Genomic DNA, 21,404 nt, shown 5'->3' with positions numbered 1-21,404 from the left:
AACACTTTGCCTACTCCACAGAAATTTTACAACTCCTTCACTATTACATGCACAATGCCATTTAACATTACACTCTACTTTTGCTACCATTCATAAACCCCCCCCAGACCACCCGCATCTCCCACCTAACTGTGCCCTCCTACTGACACCACCCTCACAATGCAATGCTGGAATCTCTTAAGGTACACATGCACCTCTTTCCTTCAATCACACATGGGGATGGGGGTCAGGGAGAGGGACTACCCCCCTACCCACCTTGTGTCACAATCACAGGTCTGCCAAGATGCTCCCGCTAATCCCTGCACCATTCAATACAGCTACACCTAAGACAGTCAGTGCAACTGGGGTGCGTGAAAAGAATTCACAGTGGTTATTGCCAGCTTCAGGGGACCAGAGTTAAGGTTGCATGGCCATTTACTTTAATTCATTTCCTGGTTTTCAGACGTTTTGAGTTTTGCTGAAATTGATATTCTGGAAGGGCACGAGACACCACCGGGCAAATTTAACACTGTGTTAATGAAGTTATTTGTAAGAATGTATTTATTATTTAACAGAAATATATTGTGACAGGGTGCAGGGATTTTATCTGGTCTTTGGCAAATGGGATTTACTCCTGCTCAGCTCTGCCCCCACCCTTGCACTGGTGTTCAGAGGAAGATAGGGAGAGAGCTGGAGGATAAGGAGAGAGTGCCTTGGAGGTAGAACTCCATACCCATTCACTACAGGACTGAGGAGATTGCTCAGGTTAGGGGTTTTCTGGAAATATTTGGTTAAAAAAATATTACTTTGCTTATCCTCAAGAATTAAACCCTTAAGGAAGAACACAGGCATCTTGAAAGATTTCTTACTAATTTCCATTGTGATCACTCTACTGGCTTAAAAATGTAGACTCAACATGTGTTTATGTAACAAAGACTCAGTACTGCCAGCCTCAGGTATTCAGAATTGAGGCCATCCAGACGCATGCTATTTTTTAAAAAAAGGTTATTTTTAAAAATTTGCTTTTTGTTTTTTTGAGCTTTGAGTGTACTTGAGCCACATTTTCTAGCTATGAACGGCTTTTCTTTTTAAAATTAAAACAGATTCTCATGTAGTCCCATGGCTCCAGGAGCTGGGGCTTTAAAACTCCAGCTATTGTGAGAGTGGGCATCTGTAAAGACTAACGTTCTAGCATCTTTTCTCTTTCAAGGGTGCCTGAGAAAGGAAAAGAGTGAATTTGTGCTCTTTTTTGCTTTCCTGTGTTGTACAAAGTAGGCCTAAATATATATTTTTCTCCAAATATTTTTCTTTGCTTCCCCTGCGTATTAAGGCTGTCAAATTTTGTCTTCCATTTTTAGTGGAGGGATTCAAATACGCATTGTGTGCTCTCCCAGGCCTTAATTGAAGGGTATGGGAGCTGAACCCTTAAAGTTTTTTTCCCCCCTAAATGTTTCAGCTAATGTGGAAGGAACAAAAGCAAGCGAACAGCCAGAATAGTCATTTCTCTCAGTAGATCACATTTTATTTATTGTGAAGTCATAATCCTAGCAGTTCCCTAGTCATCCACAGAGTCAAAAGGAGACCATACCAAAAGTTATAATGTAAAAAACCCACACAGATTAAAAATATAGATTTTCTTATCTATCATAAAAAAACCCTCTGGAAAAACACCAAGAAACGCAATTTTGCTTTCTTTTACAGTGCACCTTTAATCCTTTTTCTGTAGATGGACTGTTCATGCTTTCATATGTGGTGTTCAAATATAAAGGTCAGGGCCACGCAGAAGGCGGCTTTAACTTCCAACATAATGCAGGACCTCTGACGTGGAAGACATTAATGTCTTTCAGGGAAATTGTTACAGCCAAATATATTTAGAATATGAAGGGGGGAAAAGGACCTTTCCCCTCTTGCTCACTACTGAATATTAGGGTATGACTATACTAGAAATGCTACAGCAGCACAGATGCACTGCCATAGTGTCGACACTTATTACAGCAACAATTGGAAGGGGTTCTTCTGTAGCTGTAGTAAATTCACCTCCCCGAGGGGCAGTAGCTAGGTTGATGGAAGAATTCTTCTGTCAACCGAGCAGTGTCCACAGCGGGACTTTGGACAGCTTAATTACATTGCACAGGATGTGAAATTTTTCACAGCCCTTAGCGATGTAGTTAAACTGATCTAGCTTTGCAGTGTAGACCAGCCCTAAGGCAGCAGAGGATGGCATCTAACTTGGACACAGCATTTCACAGTGGAATGCGTAGAAGAGACGCTAATGGGGGGAGGACAAGCGAGTGAGCTGTAGCTCATGAAAGCTCATGCTCAAATAAATTGGTTAGTCTCTAAGGTGCCACAAGTACTCCTTTTCTTTTTGCGAATACAGACTAACACGGCTGTTACTCTGAAACCTTTCTTTTGACAGTTTCATTAGATCTTACGGAGGAGGGAGAGAAGTAAGGCTTTGCCCTTTTATGTAAGACAGGGGACAGTCTTAAGAAGCCAAGCAGTACAAGGCCTGGTCTGTGCTTAAAAATTAGGTCAACCTAACTACGTTGCTCAGGGATGTGAAAAATGTTGCCCCCGAGTACTGTAGTTAGGTCAACCTACCTCCCAGTGTAGATGCAGCTAGGTGGATGGAAGCATTAACAATTCTTAATTAACAATTCACAATGCAGTCAGACACCCAGACTCTAACCTATACCTACAGAGCCTGGTAAAGGCATCTGATATTGCAGAACCAGAGCAACCCCAATTTGTGCTTTGGCTCTGAAAAAAACTAAGGGTTTTAACACCTGGGAAACAGGTAGTATTTAGGAATGCCTGCCCCTGGCCACACCCATCTCAACGGTGTGCTGGGAGTTTCGGGGGGTGGGGTGGGGCAAAGCTACCCTGATTCTGTACCTGTTGGCGCTCTTATACCAGGAATAAGTTCTAAGGGGCCTTACAGCTGCTTTGCTTTTGTCATTGTAAAGGGGCTGTAATGAATGCGTCCCATGGCATGGTAGGTGTGGAAGCGAAACCTCTCTCTGTCAGAAATGAAATGAGTCCCACACACAATACCAAAGAGTTTTGTTGAGCTCTTCCTGTCTCACTGACCATTGCTGGCTGGCTGTTTCTTTGTGCTCCCCACAGGTTGTCTTGTCTGATTCTGTGATTGTGAGCTCTTTGAGGCTGGGACTGTCTTTTTGCTCTATTTGTACAGCACCCAGCACAATGGAACACTAGTCTGTAACTGGGCTCAGTGGTGCTACAGCAATACCCATAACCACATCCAGTGCAACCACAGTATTTTTGCACTGGTACTGTAATGCAGGAACCACCAACATGCAGCATTACCACAGCAGGAATCCCTATTCCCATGTACAGCACTCTGCACAGTAGCATTAGGGCACAGTGGCAGTCAAGCATGCAATCCCCTGCTTTTGTTGCTACCTCAAGCTCTTTGCGACAAAGGCAGGAGACCGGTCCAGCACGAGAGAGAGAGAGAACTGCTCCATCCCAAAGGAAGCAGGAGAAATGGCCGAAGAGCCACATTCAGTGGCAAACCAAGGTTCTGATTCATAAGGTTCTGTCTCAATTTTCCTTATGTGACTGACCTGTGTAACTGGAATGAAAAAGCCTCAGACAAAAGAGTCACAGCCATCATGACAGGGGCAGGGCAGTCTGGGTTTAGGTGCAAACGTAGGCCTGGTTTGACATAAGGAATTGGGCATGGATGAGGCCTCATTTCTTGGGAGATAGGACTCAAGAAGATATAGGGATCAGCAGGCTGGAAACAATGTCTGTACTAGCTAAGACAACGGATACACCCACAGAAGCATTTACAATGGAGAAGATAAGAAAAGCTTGGAACATACAATGAGGTGAAGAGTAAGTCGTGCACAAACAGTGCGTGGACTGAGAATGCTGTAGAGGGATTGGTTCCTACAAGATGACCAAGCCAATCTCAAAATGTGTGATTAATACACAGCAGATACAATGTGACATGTAAATGTAAACGAAGGAAGAGGTTTGCTGTGTAACTTTGGATGTGTGGGTATGCCCTATATACCCACCCTACTTTGAGACTGATCAATTCAGCATAGCTTTGCTGGATGCCAAATAAAGGAACTTGAGTGAAGCAAGTGGAGTCAAATTGAGTCCTTGAGGAACCAAGTGGAAGAGGGTCTTGGGAGATCCCCAACAACAAATCAGCATGACACTACCCTGTAGCCAGTAAGCTAAAGTGATGGTAGAAGTTTACCCTCTTACTGCTGGCTTGAGGTTCAGTTGTTTACCAGGATGTACCCTCTTACTCCCCCCCATGGCTGGCCTGAGGTGGCGGTCTTGGCAGAAGTGCTGTTACTACTGTGAGCGGTTGCCTTGGTTTCAATTAGATTGCTCACAGTAACAAGTTCATGGCCTGTGTAGTGCTTGCAGGATCTGGCCCAAATACTGCAACATTAATTTGGAGGGAGGAGACTTGTACGGTTCCTATCCCCAGGGACCTGTGTGAGAACTATCCTTACTTATTTTCATGAATGATTTGGAAGGAGTGAGCAGAATACAAATGAAATTGTATTAAAAATGCAAACATTTATGTCTTATTGTAGGATTGTATGTAATGTCCCTCGGGGGAGACATGAGTAATGTAAACCCTGGAAAATATTATGAGCTTCAAAGGTCTCTTTTAAACAATCTGGCAGACAAGAATCCTAGGAAATACACGGGAAGAGGGGAACACAGATTCCAACCCCTGGATCCAAACTTTTGATTCTACACCCTGAGGAGAAACCCACTGTCTACGGATTACTTGTTACCAGGGTTTCAGGATCAGAGACCCCACTTGTATAAAAGGGTGGGGCGGGGAGGGGAGAAGACTCTCACAGATTCATAAGGGTTCTAATTCTAAGCAAAAGGGGATATGAACTGATAACCACAGAAAAACTCCTGTATGTGGTTTGAGGGACTGACTCCTACCAGAACCCTTGCTGGAGTTGGGGGTAAACTAATCAGCATGTGTGCAGGTTTTTATTTTAATAAGATTTCTGTTAATGCTTTCACCTTAAGAATAAATGGGCTTGCTTAGGAAAACCTGTGTGGGACCGTAAAACTTTAGCTAATTATGCTGTTTTAACTTCGGTTGAGAAAGCAAAGCAGACCTGCTTAAGCAGTTAGACATGCTGGGGAACTCAGTGTAGGCAGGGAACTGTGTAGCCCAGCAAACCCTGGTAAGAAGAGAGAGAGAGACCTAGTCTCCATCCAAGAGAGGTAACAGCTGAGGAGCCTAGAAGTGGGTGCCTTTCCTGAGCTACAAGGGGGAAAACCACATGTGCAGTTCCCCTGAGCTTTTACAGTTTTATGTGCAAGAAGAAAACAAAGGGAGATTAAATTTGGGAAAAATTTAGGAATTGGCCATGGCTGATGCATTTACAGTGTGTTATGGCTGCAAAAAAGTTCTGGGTTGCTTGTACAGATGCATTATTTCATGTCCCACTAGGACAGTTAGAAGCACCATAGCTCAAAGTCCCCACGCCCTCACATGATGGCAGTACCTTTTCTGTTGCAGGGCCTTGAATATGGAATATGATCAAACAAGAGCTCAAAATGAATCCTGATGTCTCAAGATTTGGATAAAAAGTGGAGACCTGATAGGTGGATCCCTGCCTCAAGTGCTCTCCAGCAGGTCACAGCACAAGTGCACTTGCCTCAGTTTCCTCCCGGTCCAGTCATAAAGGGAATACAGTTGCTCAGTATCCAATCCAAAAAGCTCACTTTGAGGCATTCCTGTACATGTTCTGTAGTCCATAGAATCCTCATTATAAAGCCATTCTTCCAAAACCCCGAACTACAACAGGTACCATTACAGCAGTTTTTCATGCTCCCTCCCAGGCTATCATTTCCAGTTCACCCTCCCAGGAGTCCATCCCCAGACTCTCTCCACCTTGTTCCAGGGCGCCACCCTCCAGGCCCTCTACCTGACAGCTCCCAGATTTGCTCACTTTCCCCGACTCTTCTCTGGTATCCCCAAGTCAGGTCTCCCACGAGCTAACTCCCCGCAGCATTTCACTCAGCCAGGCCCTGCCCGCCCCGAGCGACCGCCCCTCCTTGCAGGACTAACCCCTTGTTCTGGTCTTTGCTGCCTGCAGGCTTGCTTCAAGTCAGCTTTGCAGCGTTCCACCCACCCAGGCCTCCCCTCCGACCCAGCCTCCAGCCTCGGCCCTTTTGCACTGGGCTCACCGCCTCATGCCAGGCTGGTTGTTCCTAGCCGACCCTGCCTGAGCGCTCACTCAGCAGGTGTTCGCCGGCTCCGGCCCGTCCTCACCATCAGCCTTTTGCTTTTCCCCATGGTCCTCCGGCCCTCTCCTTTCCTCCCCAGGCAGCTCTCACCTGGCCCCTTCCCGGCTGGCTCCTGGGCCGTTAGCCCCGGTCCCGCTCTTCACATAGCCCCGGCCGGGCTCTGAGCCCTTCTCCGCTAAGGGCCCGCGCCCGGGCAGTCCCCGAGCAGGCCGGGGGCGGCCCCGGGGGCAGGCAGCGCCTTACCGGAGACAGAGGGCCGGGGCCCGGAGAAGGAAGCGACCCGGGCCCTGGACCTCGTTGGAGCCGGCGCCCCGCCCCTGCGCGAGCGGAGATCCAGCCGCGACATCCGGGCAGCGGGGGCCGCCCTCCAGCGGGGCCCGGGGAACCAGGCCCGGGCGGGGCGGGCGGCCCCCCGCGGTCCCGGGGCGGGCTGCGAGCGGGGCGCCCGCGGGAGGCCGCAGCCGCCCTGGCCCGGCCCGGCCACCGTCCTCCGGCGCAGCCTCTTCCTCGCGCCCCGAAGGCTACGGCAGAGCGGAGGCGAGGCAGCCACGCCCCGGAAAGAGCCGCTCACGCGACTCTCCCGAGGCAGCCCCTGGGGGGGCCCCCGCGTCACGATAAATGAACCAATCCGATGGGCCCGCCCGCCGCCGCCGTCACCGCGCAGAACAACAGGCTCCGCCTCGCGCCCGCGCGCTAACGGGACGGAGGTCTTCCGTTGACGCCACGCGCGGCGTGCCTGTGTCACCCCGTGCGGGACTTTCCCTGCCGGGAGCCAGCCAATGGGGCGGCGCGGGGCGGCGGACCAATGGGCAGGCGCGTCTCAGCGGCGGGTGGGAGCGAGGCTGGCGGCGCTGGCGAGCCGGGGGCCGCAGCCGCCGAGGGAGGACGGAGCTTGGCGGGCCATGGAGCGCAGGGCGAGGAGGCGCCGCCGCGACAGCCGCAGCCCCGAGCACTAGAGCCGGCCGCCACCGCCGGGTCCCGACCGAGCAGCCGCTCCCAGCCGCCTGCGCTTCCCCGCGCCGGGGCCGCCGCCGCCGCCGGGCGGGTCCCGAGCCCCCTTCCCCGCCCGCCGCCTCCCCTATGCGGCGGGGCTGGAGGAGCCGGAGGCCTCGCTCGCCCGGGAGGCTGCAGCCGGGGGACGGCGTGTGAGGAGGGGCCGAGCCCTGCGCGCCCAGCACCGACCTGGGGTGAGGAGCGGGGCGAGCTGGGGGGGGGGCGAGTGGGGTTCGAGGTCGGGGAGCAGCGCGGGGTAGGAGAGAAGGGCCTCGGGGCGGGGAGCAGTGGGAGTCCCGTGGGGGGGGCAGGGGGCGCGTGCCGGGGGGGGCAGCCCCTCGGGGCGGGGGGTGGCAGTCCCGTAGGGGGGGAGGGGGCGCGTGCCGGGGGGGGCAGTCCCGTAGGGGGGGAGGGGGCGCGTGCCGGGGGGGGCAGTCCCGTAGGGGGGGTGGGGGCGCGTGCCGGGGGGGGCAGTCCCGTAGGGGGGGTGGGGGCGCGTGCGGGGGGGGGAAAGGATAGCCGTGCGGGGGGAGGGGCAGCCCCTCGGTGGGGGGGAGGGGCAGTAGCACTTGCTAGAAGAAACAATATGAAAAGTTGTCTGAAATGGTAATTTCCGTTTCCCATTTCATCATCCCTGGGTAGGCGTTAGCTCTGTTCGTGCAGAGGGGGAAGCTGATCTGCTTGAAGCCAGCAAGGCTCGTTGATCTGCATTTATTTTTTTCCTGTTTAATCTCTAAATTGCTCAGTATTTTTCTCCTTGGAAAAGCTTTTGTGCACTGGTGGAAGGGGTTGCACTCCAGCCTTGCCCCTTAGCAAAAAACAGCTGCACTTTGCCAGTCTAGAATTTACACCCCCCCTTAGTTCACGAGATTGATTGCATGTTTATAAAGGCAAATCGTGTCTCTTCCCCCTCCAAGAAGCCTGGAGGAGCTGAGCCCTGCAATGCCCTCTGCCCTTTTCCAGAGAGAGCAGCTGTCTTGTGAGGGTGGGGGTGTGTGTGGATTGAAAATCAGCCTGTTCATTGAGACACAAGAGCTGGTGTGTTTACAGATTGGCTTCTACACTAAGGTTGTAGATCTGTTTTGATATCTAGTTGCAGGAAAGGGCTCCCCTCCCTCCCCCTTTCTGTGGTTTTGTACACAAAGTGCTCACTTACTACCAGGAACCTGGCCCTATAGACAGTGAAAACAAATCCCAAACAGTATCCTTAAAGCAAAATTAATCTTCTGAGATGACTCCAGAAACTGGGCATAGACAGGATAGTTTTGTCAGTTAGACAAGGATGTTAAAGGGACAATGTCAACTTGAAAATCATATTTATTTGACTATTTAGTAACTGCTATAATTACTTGAAACTTCTGACTGAAGGAAGGTTGTTAATTACATGTTTTTCTGTGCTGTTTAATCAGTTTGACACACTTTTGTATATAGTCACATTCACTGTTTCCCATGTTCTTCCTTTTCTGGAAAGAAAGAAAGGAAAAAAAAAACCTTAGAAAGCAACCCGTGTGCATTTTAAAAAAGTTTTTTAAATGTGTCATGTTGTTTAAAGTGTGTTCTATCAGGAACTAGATTTTTTTGTCATTAGTTAATAAGGATTTTTAAGTTGATTCTGTCCCTTTCAAGTGGTAGAGGAGTCCCCAAATAAAAGGTGTACAGTGCGACACTTTTGAATGGTAACAGTGGGTTACAGTATAAATGCATAATTATTACAGAGAAAGTGAAATATGATCCATATTTGACTCCCTCTCCATGTCTGAATAGAGAAATTCTTAAGCATATTGTTTGATATGCTAATGAAACATCAGTGCTGAAGTGGTATGACCTGTTTTGTTCTTTGGGAAGGGTTCAGTTAGTGGCAGATCTTTCTATAGAGCAATCTGTATTTTTGTGTGGGAGGTTCTGTGGAACTCTATCTATTTGGGGCCACACAGATACTGATTACTCTTAGTAGTGAGTATTGGAGGAGGCCTAGGAATTTAGATACTACCTTCCTTGGCATGTTGGTTACTCTGTAGGTGTTTTGTGTTCTATGATTTGTTCAAGTGCTTTTGTTCTAGTGTGAAGCTGTTTCTTTAAATCTAAATGGTTGGTCCCATCTCCATCTTCTTATCTAAATGTGATCCAAATGATTAACTGAATTTTTCCTGTCTCCAAGGGGAGTTGTTTTTGGTAGCAGTGAAGTTAGAAATGTCCAGTTGTGAATCTCAAACTCGATATTCGTATACTTTTATTTTCCACTTATGCACCTCTTTCTAGTCTCATAATATTGTAATGTCTTTTATTTTTACTTTGACAGGTTGTCCCTATGTTGGTTTTGTGGGTGGGAGCATTGGTGAGAAGGAAATACAAATTTGCATTGATGTTATGGTGCTGGTTTTTTTGTATGTGTGACAGAGCACCTGTTTAGATTATACCTTTCAGTTTTAGAAGCAGCTTTGTATAATTTGAAAATGGATGAAAGGTAGCTGCTTAGAACATAAGTAGAATATAAAATAAAGTGGACAAAGTCTTGTATAGTTTCCCTCCTTTTGAGAGTTTTGTCGTGCACCCTTATGCTGTTCAGTAGAGCAGGCAAGTGTGTTTCTCTAGGGTCAGTGTAGACTAGTCACGTTGATCATACTGCACCAACGTTTGCTTCCTCGGTAAATGAGATGGATTACTTACTATAGGTGGTGGTTATTTTAACTGTGTAATTACACACAGAATAAAAAATGGCATTTTGTTCTATAAATATATTGGAAAGAAGGGTACTAAGATGGATACTTTTTTTTGCGTATAGTCCATTTTGTTTCCTTTAAGGCTTGGCAGTGTCATGTTTTTCAGATTTAGGCTTAAAATTTTTTGTCTGACTTTGTATCATAAAAAGCAGACCAATAGTTTACATACGTAAGCATCGTAACAGGATAATTTGAGACTCCTAGGTCTTACTGACCACCCAACTACATTTTGTCGCCTACAACGATGAATGTTATAGGACTTCTTTAGAGCCACTGAATAATGGAGGTAAATTAGAAAAAACTGCATTTTCAGCATTACTGTAAAGTGAAGAATCTGCACTATTTAAAAACTGCTTACACCATATGTATATTCTCATGGGTTCGAAAATAAATTTTTTTAGGGATGGGGCATTCCTCTTATTCTGGAGGTTCAGTAAAAATTGGAAGTTCTAATTACTATGGAAAAATTTTTCAAAGGAGACAAAAGTTGAAGGACAATCTGGCTCCAGGAGTGTGTTTTTTAGAACATTCCCAGGTGACAGTTTTCTGTTGTTTAAGAGCATTTCCCTCTCTCTCTCTCCTGTGTGGACTAGTTGAATTTCAGGTATTCCATGATGGACTGCAATATAGATTATAACTGTCCCTTGGTACTGAAATACTATGATGGTGGATTGCTTTGCAAATGCCTCACGGATACCAATAGATCCCACAACAGCAAATCCAATATGTTTGGAAATAGTTAGATCGGGGTGGGCAAACTTTTTGGGCCGAGGGCCACATCTGGGTGGGGAAATTGTATGCAGGGTTGGGGCAGGGGGTTGGGGTGTGGGATGGGGTGCAGGAACAGGCTCAGGACAGGGGATTGGGACAGAGGAGGGGTGCATTGTGCAGGTGGAGGCTCAGGGCAGGGGTGCAGGAGGGGTGTGGACTGTGGGAGGGAGCTCAGGGCAGGGGGTTGGGGTGTGACGGGGCTCAGGGCAGGGAGTTGGGGTGTGGGGTGCAGGAGAAGTTCGGGCTCCGGCCCAACGCTGCTTACCTAAAGTGGCTTCGGGGTGGTAGCGGCGCGCACCGGGGCCAGGGCAGGCTCCCTGCATGCCTGCCCTGGCCCCATGCCGTACTGTTCTGGGAAGCGGCCAGAATTATGTCCCTGCGTGGCTCTGGGGGAGGGTACAGCGCACAGGGCTCCGCGTGCTGCCCTTACCAGGCCTCCAAGTACCTCCCCCAAAGCTCCCATTGGCTGCGGTTCCCCGTTCCTGGCCAGTGGGAGTTGTGGGGGGGGCGGTGCCTGGAGGCAAGGGCAATGCACAGAGCCCTCTGCCCCCACCCACCAGGCCCCAGGTATGTGGTGCCGGCTGCTTCTGAGAGTGGCGCAGGGCTTGCGACACCACGGGGGGCAATCCTGCGGGCTGGATCCAAAGCCCTGAGGGGCCGGATCCAGCCCGCGGGCCGTAGTTTGCCCACCCCTGAGTTAGATGGTAGTTATTCTAATGGTATATTCATTGGCTGCTTTTTTTCTTCATTTTATTTAGCTGGTGAGAATGCAGTAAAGGCAGCTTGTCTGTTGTCATGCTAACATGTATGAGCATTACAGCTATTACACCTGTTAAATGAGATTAAGGAGAGAGATTCCTTTTCTCCTTAGTTAAGGTTGAGATTAGTGTTTTATTATAAACTTTAATTGTACTTAATTTAAACCAATTTGTTTGAAATTTTGCAGGGACGAATACATATGCTGCTTTTAAATATGTTCTTTTGCAACTAGATTGAGCATGGGCATGTAGTTTCTGTATCTGGGGCTACAACATACCTCTTAAGGTCTGAGCCAAGGATTATATAACTTATGTGCCATGGGTGCAGGGTAGTGAGAAATCATATGGACTCGAATTACTTGATGTCACAGGCACACAGTACACAAAGTGGATTTATACAGCCATGGGCTTATTAAAACCTCCTTAATCAAAATGTTTCTATTTTACATTGTAATATGCAGTGGGTTATGAGGATGGAAAGTTGTTAATACTTGAGGTCAGAGTTAATGCTGTTCGACTTTAACAGCACCTTGAATTTTCAGACTTTTATAATGTTGAGAAAATTACAGCGTTTTCAAGTAACTTCCCTTATGTAATTAAGATAGTTGTAATCTTAATTTCAGGTTATTGAAGCCTTTTGTTTGATAATATGTCAGTTCATCCTTACTATTCACTTGTGACCCAGTTGTGAGTGGTGTCCACCTGTAATAAATACAATTAATCTTTACAAACTTACAAAACAAACAAAGTCACTTAAATGCTAATAGAAGAGGAAAACCTGTCCAAAACATTCTCTGGTGAAAAAGGCAAGCAGCATTACTTCAGTTTGTGAAACTTCCACCGCCTGAGTGAGCTATCTCCAAATCTGCTTTAGTTTTTATCCTGCAAGTAGGATGCCAATCCCATAAAAGATCCATACCACTTGACTGATGAGAGACTGCTGCTTCATTTATTTGAGCAAAATATTTTTTAAAGATGGTGTTAAGTTCTGTGGCTCCAAGAGTAACTTTAAGTCCTCACACACAAAAGATCTTGCTTTGATCTGATGGCTTTCAAGATTCATTTCCCATCATTGAGATCCATTAAGACTGTTAGTGGCATCTTCAAACTCTTTTTTTCTTTACATGAGTCCTTAGGATGCTTGTCTGTGTTTGAGTTCTTTTTAATAACTAAAATGAGTAATTTGGGAATGAGAGAGAAAATTCAGTCAGTGTTATCAGAAGCTTCTGTTACCAAGAATCCCACTGTTTACTCTTATTTCCTGCCTCTTCTATTCTTTGAGGCTTCCTAGAGATTTTAGGCAAGCTATCCAATAGTCTCAGATGTGGGGATGGTTGAACACTTACATATACTTTAGCTAAGCTAACCGCTCCAGGCCAATGGGGGCTGCGGGAAGTTGCGCAGGCCAAGGGACGTGCTGGCTGCCGCTTCCCGCAGCCCCCATTGGCCTGGAGCGGCGAACAGTGGCCAGTGGGAGCCGCAATCGGCCGAACCTGCGGACGCGGCAGGTAAACAAACCGGTCCGGCGCGCTAGGGGCTTTCCCTGAACAAGCGGCGGACCAGCTTTGAGAACCACTGCTATAAGGAGCTCTGTTGTCCTGCACCATACGGTGAAATAGATTGGGAAGAACCATGCAGTATATGCTATCAGTTGGGAAGGCCTCTGGCCTCATTCAGTCACTGTATTCCCTCTCTGTTCTTGCTGCTACAGTTGGTTCACAAGCTCTTATGAATAGGAAACACTGGCTTAGGTTTTTGTTGATCCTCAGAGCTTTGATAATACGAATGTACAAACTCTCAGCAGGTTTCAGAGCTCTCCTTAGAGAAATGGATCCATTTCTGCTTAGTCCTCATCTTTCCTTATAAGTTCATGTGAATAAGTCTTTAATTGTTCCAGTCAGTGGATTAACAAGAGTGAGAAGAGGCCAAAAATGCAATGAGTTCAGGTTTAGAATTTAGCAGATGCTACCCCACGTAAATGAAGTGTGCAATAGCCCTTTATACCATGGGTGAGTAAGGGCTCAGAGTGAATTAGCGCTTGTAGCTAGAAGAAAGTGTTGGTTATTTTCTAGGTCAGGGTTGAAGTCATTGTCAGGGTGGTGATGTGAAGCATATTACTGTCTGCATTGTCCCTGCCATATGGATAAATGTAAGACTTATGTTTGCTGTACTGCCCTTGGCATTCATGCACTGAATTATTTATCCTCCAGAAATCTATAGGCAGTCTTTCCCCTTATTTTAAGGAAGCCAAACTGTATATGTTCAGTATTTTAAAATAAGATCTCCTCTTCATATAAAATCAGTAGTTTGCCTATCTTTAAATGTAATACTATTTGGTTTACTAAAATAATGCAATATTTTATGAAAACATTGAAAAACACTAAATGAATTCTGCCTTTCAACTTCCTTGAGATCAGGCCTGTGCAAGGCTGCTGCTTTTTTATATTGGTTAAAAAAAGTTTTCTACTAACTGTGGCCTTGGAAGGAGAGTGGGGATTATAAATGGAAGTTATCCCGATATGGAGTGGAGAAAACTGACCTTTTCACCAGGATTGACAATTTCCCGGGAAAAATTAGTTTAGGATAGGGCACTGGTAAATACTGGTTTAAACCCCATTGAAACTGGGGAGAATAAAATGATTATTAGAATATACTGATGAAAATTACTGAAAAATATTTAGCAATTTGATAATAGTTTTGTAGTATATAAAATATGTATATAATATTGAAATGAGTCATTGCACACACAACTTGCTTGAGAAAATACGAAACCAAATGTATACAGACATTGATCTTTTTTCAGAGGGGCAGCCGTGGTAGTCTGTATCCGCAAAAAGAAAAGGAGGACTTGCACTCTAAGGTGCCACAAGTCCTTTTTTTTTTTTTTAATACAGACATTGATGTTCAGTATTATATTGCATATATTAGTATTATGCCTACTGCTGTTTTACTTATTTGTACAACTCTAAATTAATTTCCAAATCTACTGCCTCATATAACCACAATTTGAATATGTGGTTAGAACTAAGTGTAATGTGGTGTGCAGTAATGAAGCAGTTTTTAAAATAAAAACCATGATTTTACCTGATAAAACCCACTTCTGGTAAATACCTACCATCCATGGTTTTCTTCCTACCTGCTTAGGAATGCTTCTCTTTCCATTTAGATTGCCTTTGACTTGCTCCATGAATAGGAAGTGTTAAGGTGATTCTTGTTTGTGGCAATTTTCAGACTTTGGACCCATGGTGTTCTCTTCTATAGGGAGCTGCCATGGGACATTTAAATGCATCTAGCTAATGAAAACAAGAACTTTGAAGATGTGCTAGAGAAGCTGGTTCCCACATTTTTTATAGTGTTGACTGACTTTTTCCAGTATAATCATATTTAGAATAAATCTAAAATAGTTTTTCATTTAGAGCTGCATGAAGCTGTAAAAACTTTATCATTAATCATAAGTGCTTTCTGGATTAGTCTTAAATGGAGTACTTACTAGGTCTGAGGTGAAGAGATCATTACCCTTTTAAGAAATTAACCACAGGTAGCAAATTGTCCCTAAATGCGATTTGACATCCTATGTAACAGGAGATTGAAAAGTTAGTAGTTTTGAAAATATTTTGTGTTGCTTCAATAAATTACACTGGAATTTATGAACAGAGTACAAATTTTCAGAAAATATTGATTCTCCACTGTACATTTTTTGAATAATTTTTTACTGATGAAATTATGAAATCAGGTGTGTGGGAACTTGCATTATTGAATATAAGATGTTTACATGCAGCTCTGGGTGCCTTCGTGGTTGTTTAAAATAACAAATTATACAGGAATAATTTCCAAGTAGCATAATGAGCCCTCACATAAAGGGCAATTAACTGGTCAGTTCAAAGCAACAAAAAACCCTCTCTCACTTAACGCCCTAATGCCCACACGTAGGCTTGGTCTACACGCACAAGTTTCACCAGTGCAACTTCTGGGTAGACATGCCCCCAAATGCTAGCAATAGATGGTTTTTACAGTATGCCATAAAGGTAAACTGATTCAGACTTTTTTTAGATTAAGATAGAAGCAAGTTAGAGCCAAAGAGCCCTTCTGGAGAATATCCTATCAACAGCTTGCTTGCCTTGTACACCAAGGGGATGACAGCTGTGGTGTGAGGGCTGACTGCAGCTGTGGCAATATATTGAGAGAAATGGTCTCTCAAGTATACTTTACAGGGTCCAATCTAGTACCCATCTCCACATGCAAACCAATAGATGGTCAATGCAGATTGTGGAATGCTGGTGTAGTCATAAAAAGATGCACTGCTTACTAAGCAGACTGCTGCATTCTGCTCCTACTTCAGTTTTCCAAGGGACTACAGTTGTAGCCTTGTGTAGAGATCATTGCTGTGAAGACAAATGTGTGGATAAGAGTAGCAAGGTCTGTGTCTCAGAGGAAAAGATTGTTGCTTACTGGGCGGGTGCAGATGGGAAGATCATCCTGGTCACTGCTGTATTAAGGCAGTCTAAAAACAACCCAAGTAACCTGGGTTGCCAAACACCATTACCGTGTTACATCTGCAGTATTCTTTGGCGACTTCTCACAACCCACAATCGCCTCATTTTTTTTCTGGATTGAACTTCAGTCAGCTTGCCCCCATCCATACTCCATCTCAGCTAGACATTGACAAAGGTGCTTAACCATATTGTCTGGGTTGCATAAGGCAGACATAATGCAGGGTGGCTTTGCATACTGTCATGTCTCTAACCTTGATAACAGCTCCATATACATCTTGAATAAGAACACTTAGGGGTGGTAGAGTGGTTGTCCACAGCTATCCATTTTTATCAGAGAAAAGAACAAAGTCTCAAGAACAGCCCCATCTGCTCCTGCTAGGGCAGGGGTAGGCAACTTGTGGCACGCAAGCTGATTTTCAGTGGTACTCACGCTGCCCGGGTCCTGGCCACCGGTCCGGGGGGGGGCTCTGCATTTTAATTTAATTTTAAGTGAAGTTTCGTAAACATTTGAAAAACCTTATTTACTTTACATAGAACAATAGTTTAGTTATATATTATAGACTTCTAGAAAGAGACCTTCTAAAAACGTTAAAATGTATTACTGGGATGCAAAACCTTAAATTAGCATGAATAAATGCTATAAATAATAAAATGGATAAATGAAGACTCGGCACACCACCGACTGTTGTGCTAGGGTCTTGAGGCCAGCGAATAACACCTCTTGATCAATTCCATGAGACAGCTGATGGGTGTAATAGAGACTTAGTGCTTGTCTACACCGGCACTTTACAGCGCGGCAACTTTCTCGGGTGTGAAAAACCACCCCCCGAGCGCTGCAAGTGGCCACGCTGTAAAGCGCCGGTGTAGACAGTGCACCAGTGCTGGAAGCTACACGCCCCTCGTGGAGGTGGGTTTTTTAGAGTGCTGGGAGACTGTCTCTCAGCTCTCTGCCACAACTGCACAAGCCACGTTAAAGCACTGTAACAGTGCCAGTGTAGACAAGCCCTTAGTCTTGATCTTCACCCGTCGCTAGACGTGATCATTGACCAATGCAGTTTCTGTGCCACACCCAGTTCTCCAATCAGAATGACAAGGGGCAAGGAGATCTGATGCATTTAGATACTGAGAGTTGGCTTACCACCTCCATTTCAGTAATGTGACACAGAAATGTGAAGCTGAATTAACAGATTCAGAGATTTTAAGAGTAGAAGGGACCAATCATTAATTACCTTCTGTGATGCTCTGTACCTTGGGGGAACACCCAGCATCCTCATGTTCATCCTTGTATGATTGTGTGGTATCCAATGCAAAGTTTGTCATGTTGGGTGTTTTCGGAAGGTTCATGATGCATTGAGCATTGTTATAGTAATGTTATGGGTTGTAATTTCATGTATATAGTTATGAGGCTGAAAATGTGCCCTCATGGCTTAAAACAAGACCTGGCAAAACTTTCCAGAAGCAGAGGGGCAGTTCACACTTCATCAGGGCATGTATGGGACAAACCCAGCCCAGCCTTCCAGGAACAAAGGATGCCGGCCTAGGCAGCAACAAAGGATCTGTTGGACTCTTGAGTGAATCACCCCCTTTCCCTTGGTCAGTTTGGTACTATGATGAGGTAATGCTCACCTGACTCTGAAAGGGGTGAGGGGCAAAGCCAAGAGGGAAGAAAGAATGTGATAAAAGGGAGAGATGTTTGCCATGCTTGCTCTCTTCTTCCACCTCCAACTACAGAAGTGGTTCTCAAACTTTTGTACTGGTGGCCACTTTTGCATAGCAAGCCTCTGAGGATGACCCCCTTATAAATTAAAAACACTTTTTAATATATTTAACACCATTATAAATGCTGGCGGCAAAGCAGAGTTTGGGGTGGAGGCTGACAGCTTGCGACCTCCCATGTAATAATCGTGCGGCCCCTTGAGGGGTCCCAACCTCCAGACTGAGAACCCCTGATCTACAGACATCACCACCAGGTGACTGAAGCACTGATCAAAGGGGAGTCCCTGGCTGAAGGGCAACCAGCCAGCCTGTGATGAGAAGCATCTAAGTTTGTAAGAGCACTGAAAGTGTTAAGATCAGCTTAGAATGCGTTTTGCTTTTATTTCATTTAACCAAATCTGACTTGTGCTTTGACTTATAATAATTTAAAATCTATCTTTTGTAGTTAATAAATTTGTTTGTTCTACCTGAAGCAGTGTGTTTTGTTGGAAGCGTGTCAGAGACTCCCCTTGGGATAACAAGCCTGGTACATAACAATTTCTCTGTTAAATTGGCAAACTCATATAAGCTTGCAGCGTCCAGCAGGCATATCTGGACACTGCAAGACGGAGGTTCCTAGGGTTGTGTCCGGGAACAGAGATTTTGGCTAGTGTCATTCGGTTGCACAATCCAAGCAGCAGCTGGCCAAGAGTGCTCACTCACATAGCTGGGAGCAACTTACATGCTAGAGGCTGTGTGTGAACAACCCAGGAGTGGGTGTTCTCACAGCAGAGCAGGGTAAAGCTGGCTTCCGGAGTCGAGGACTGGAGTGACCTAGCAGATCGATCACTGGTCCAGACAACATTAGGGGAACGTCACACCCTCCCTGTTAGAAATGTGCATCTTATTTCTGGTCTGAGGTTGTTTAGCTTCAGCTTCCAGCCTTTGCATTTTGTCATGCCTTTTTCTGCTAGAATAAGGAGATGTTATATTTGATGATATATGTTACATCTCTTTCTAATGTAGGTACTTGCAGACTGTGATCAAGTTGCCTCTTAATCTTTTCTTGGATAAACCAAATAGTTTGACCTCCTTAGATGTCTCCCTATAAGGCATGTTTTGAAAACCTGGAATCATTCTTTTGTAGCACTTTTCTGAACCCTTTCCAGTTTGTTAATACTGGACAATAACTGGCCAGATCATTATTCTACGATGGTTTCATGAGCAAAGGCTGTAGCAATCCTTTTTTCAAAGCGAATAGGCATTCTGTCCATCCCGAGAGGTTTTAAAAATATCCACTGATAACAGACCCAGTGTTTTCCAACTTGCCGTCACCATCTAGGAAAGACGTAGATACAAAGCTCAGCTTGTGGCATGAATTTTTCTTAACACCTCCCTTGCTTCTGCAAGCTGACACTGGCCAAAACTCAGAAGGTTTAGTATTTACATTTACCTCCCTGCAGAATATTCCTGTGTCCCACAGGTGCAGATGGCTTGCATTGAATCTGAACAATTGTTTGCTTTGAATGAGGCTTGAGAATTTGCCAGGTCCCAGCTGGGAATGGGGTACTCATTGAGATGCAGGTGCAATGCCCTGGTGAAAAGCTCTGTCTGCTTTTTCTGCTGCAGCAGCAGCCCTCTTGCTTGGTGTTGTCTCTGGATCCTTCTCAGCTTTTCAGGTCTGTGATAAATTTGAAAGCCCTTCTACTGCCTGGTGCTGGAAGTAAGAAGGAATTTCCTTTCAACACCCCAATCCCAGAACCCTCCTGACTTTTGGAGTGGGAGTTTGAGGACCTCTACCTCCAATCTGTTTTTTGGCTCGTCCTCCTTTGTGACTAGCTCTAATGCAGAGGTGTTAACTGGTTCTTGGTGATGGGCCAATTACCATTTCAGTTAGTCCTCATCTGAGAGAAAAAGGTCACAGGCGCAAAAGTTAAATTTTGTGGTCCTTTCCAAGTGCGATGTTGCGTGTCTTTAAGTTAAATGTTGAATTTAAAAAAAAAAAATGCATTGAGGTGTCCTCCCTTCTGTCCATTAGCTCTACCCACGATGCCTTCCTCACTATAACTGGTCCCCTAACATCTTGTGTTATCTCTTTCCCCTCTCCTTTTGGGATTTTCCCTGTCCCTTCCCTAATTTGGAATTCTCACACCCCACCCCCAATTCTTTGCCTTACCTTCCTGAGATGATTCCCCTCTTGTCCCCTCACTGCCTTGTGATCATCCTTTGTATCTCTTCCCCCTCACCCTGGGGCACAGCTGCAGTTGTGCTAGGAGGTAAAGGAGGGGAGATACTAGTAAGAAGCATCTTTGCTTTTATCCCCAGCTGGATGGTATGGTGGCTACTTGGTAATGGGGTGTGTGTTTGGCACGGCTGGCTAAATTGCCTGGGTCTAGTTAGGCGTGAGCTCCCGTCTCTAGCTTTGCTCCAAGATGTAGCTGCAGGCTGGTCCTCGCGCACTGGTCCTGTTTGATGCCCTTGCTCCAGTACTTTCCTCTACGTTTTCTGAAGCAGCAGAATGATTCTTGTTTTTATTGCTACTCAGAGTAAGTTGTAGAAGTGAAACTGACTAGTTTGAGTAACAGAAGAGGCATGAAGAGGCCTTGAAGACTGCAGTGCATTTTCCACATTGACTTTTCTTGCAATTTGAAGTCACTTTCAAAAATGCAGGCTTAAATTTTGCAAAATTTGGTGGGCTAAAAAACGGCCAGTGACAGCAGCCGTGGGGGAGCTAGTGTAGACAGGCCCGGGTAGCACCTGAAGTCCCGTCTGCACTAGTACTCCCACTGCTGAAGCTGTTGGTGAGAACCTTTTTTAAAGAACAGGCTAGTGTGACCAGAGTCTCGGCTGCACCTCCACGGACATTACTGTTATGAAGTAGTAGGTGTGATGGTTGAGATTAACAAGAACCCTGCTGTCCAGTCACTTCAGAGAGCTGGAATCTTGTCCATTTCTTGCTGATTCATCAGAGTGAAACAGAAGAATGGGGTGGTCTGGCACAACAGACAGCATTCTGGATGGTGTGGTTTGTATTGCACTGTCCAGAATACTGGATGCTACTGTTAATGTGCTCCTTGTTTCTGGATAGTTTTTTTTTTTTCATTACCCTAGGCTCCCCTTGGGGTTTACCTCAACCTGCTAACGAATGTGAAAACTGCAAACTGCCTTATATTCACTAGGATTTTGTCATGTTACCATATGTTAGCTAATGATTGGTAAGATATCTTTTTTTTTTTTCCTAGCGGGATGCACCCCAACAGTGTAAGGATGAGAGCTTGCTCCCTGCAAAGCTCCCTTGCTACCTTGAAAAGGCATCTTGTGATGAGAGGGGGACAGGCCTGCTCACATCCACTAACTTCCAGGAAGTTTGTGCTGAGTAAAGAGACTGTTCACTTATGAGTTAAAGTGACCACTTAGCTCACTAGGATTCTCCTGCTTGGGGAGGAGAATTGTGAGGCAGGTTTAAAAGTGAATTTTGATCCTTGCCATTACAAGATCTTTACTTTTTTTACATGTTTAAAATGTACATTTTTCTTCAGATTGAGCAAAACACTTCTGTTCCTCTTGTAACACTGTAGAAAATAGTTTCATTAGAAGGCAAACTATAGCAGTTATTGCAGGGTTTTTAAATAGTCCTAGCAACTGCTGCTGTAGTGAAGTTTGCAGTTTGATTTTTCTGTATGTAATCTCTGGTAGCTCTTACTTTCACTGCATCAGAC

At 45.7% G+C, this 21,404-nt stretch overlaps 1 protein-coding gene across 6 annotated transcripts in view; it reads left to right on the top strand.

Moving 5' to 3' along the window:
* The first annotated feature begins 7,076 nt into the window (after positions 1 to 7,076).
* The window catches only part of ANKRD11 (ankyrin repeat domain containing 11), a 232,060-nt gene continuing 217,732 nt past the window's right edge, over positions 7,077 to 21,404 (top strand). For all 6 annotated transcript variants that reach the window (XR_012154550.1, XM_073308239.1, XM_073308240.1 and 3 more), the window contains exon 1: positions 7,077 to 7,442. The gene's annotated coding sequence lies outside the window, so the exon portion shown is untranslated. The remainder of the gene's footprint in view (positions 7,443 to 21,404) is intronic.

Source organism: Lepidochelys kempii, chromosome 12 (assembly GCF_965140265.1).
Source record: "Lepidochelys kempii isolate rLepKem1 chromosome 12, rLepKem1.hap2, whole genome shotgun sequence".
NCBI classification, from domain to species: domain Eukaryota; kingdom Metazoa; phylum Chordata; order Testudines; family Cheloniidae; genus Lepidochelys; species Lepidochelys kempii.
This window is presented reverse-complemented; position numbering and strand designations above follow the sequence as displayed.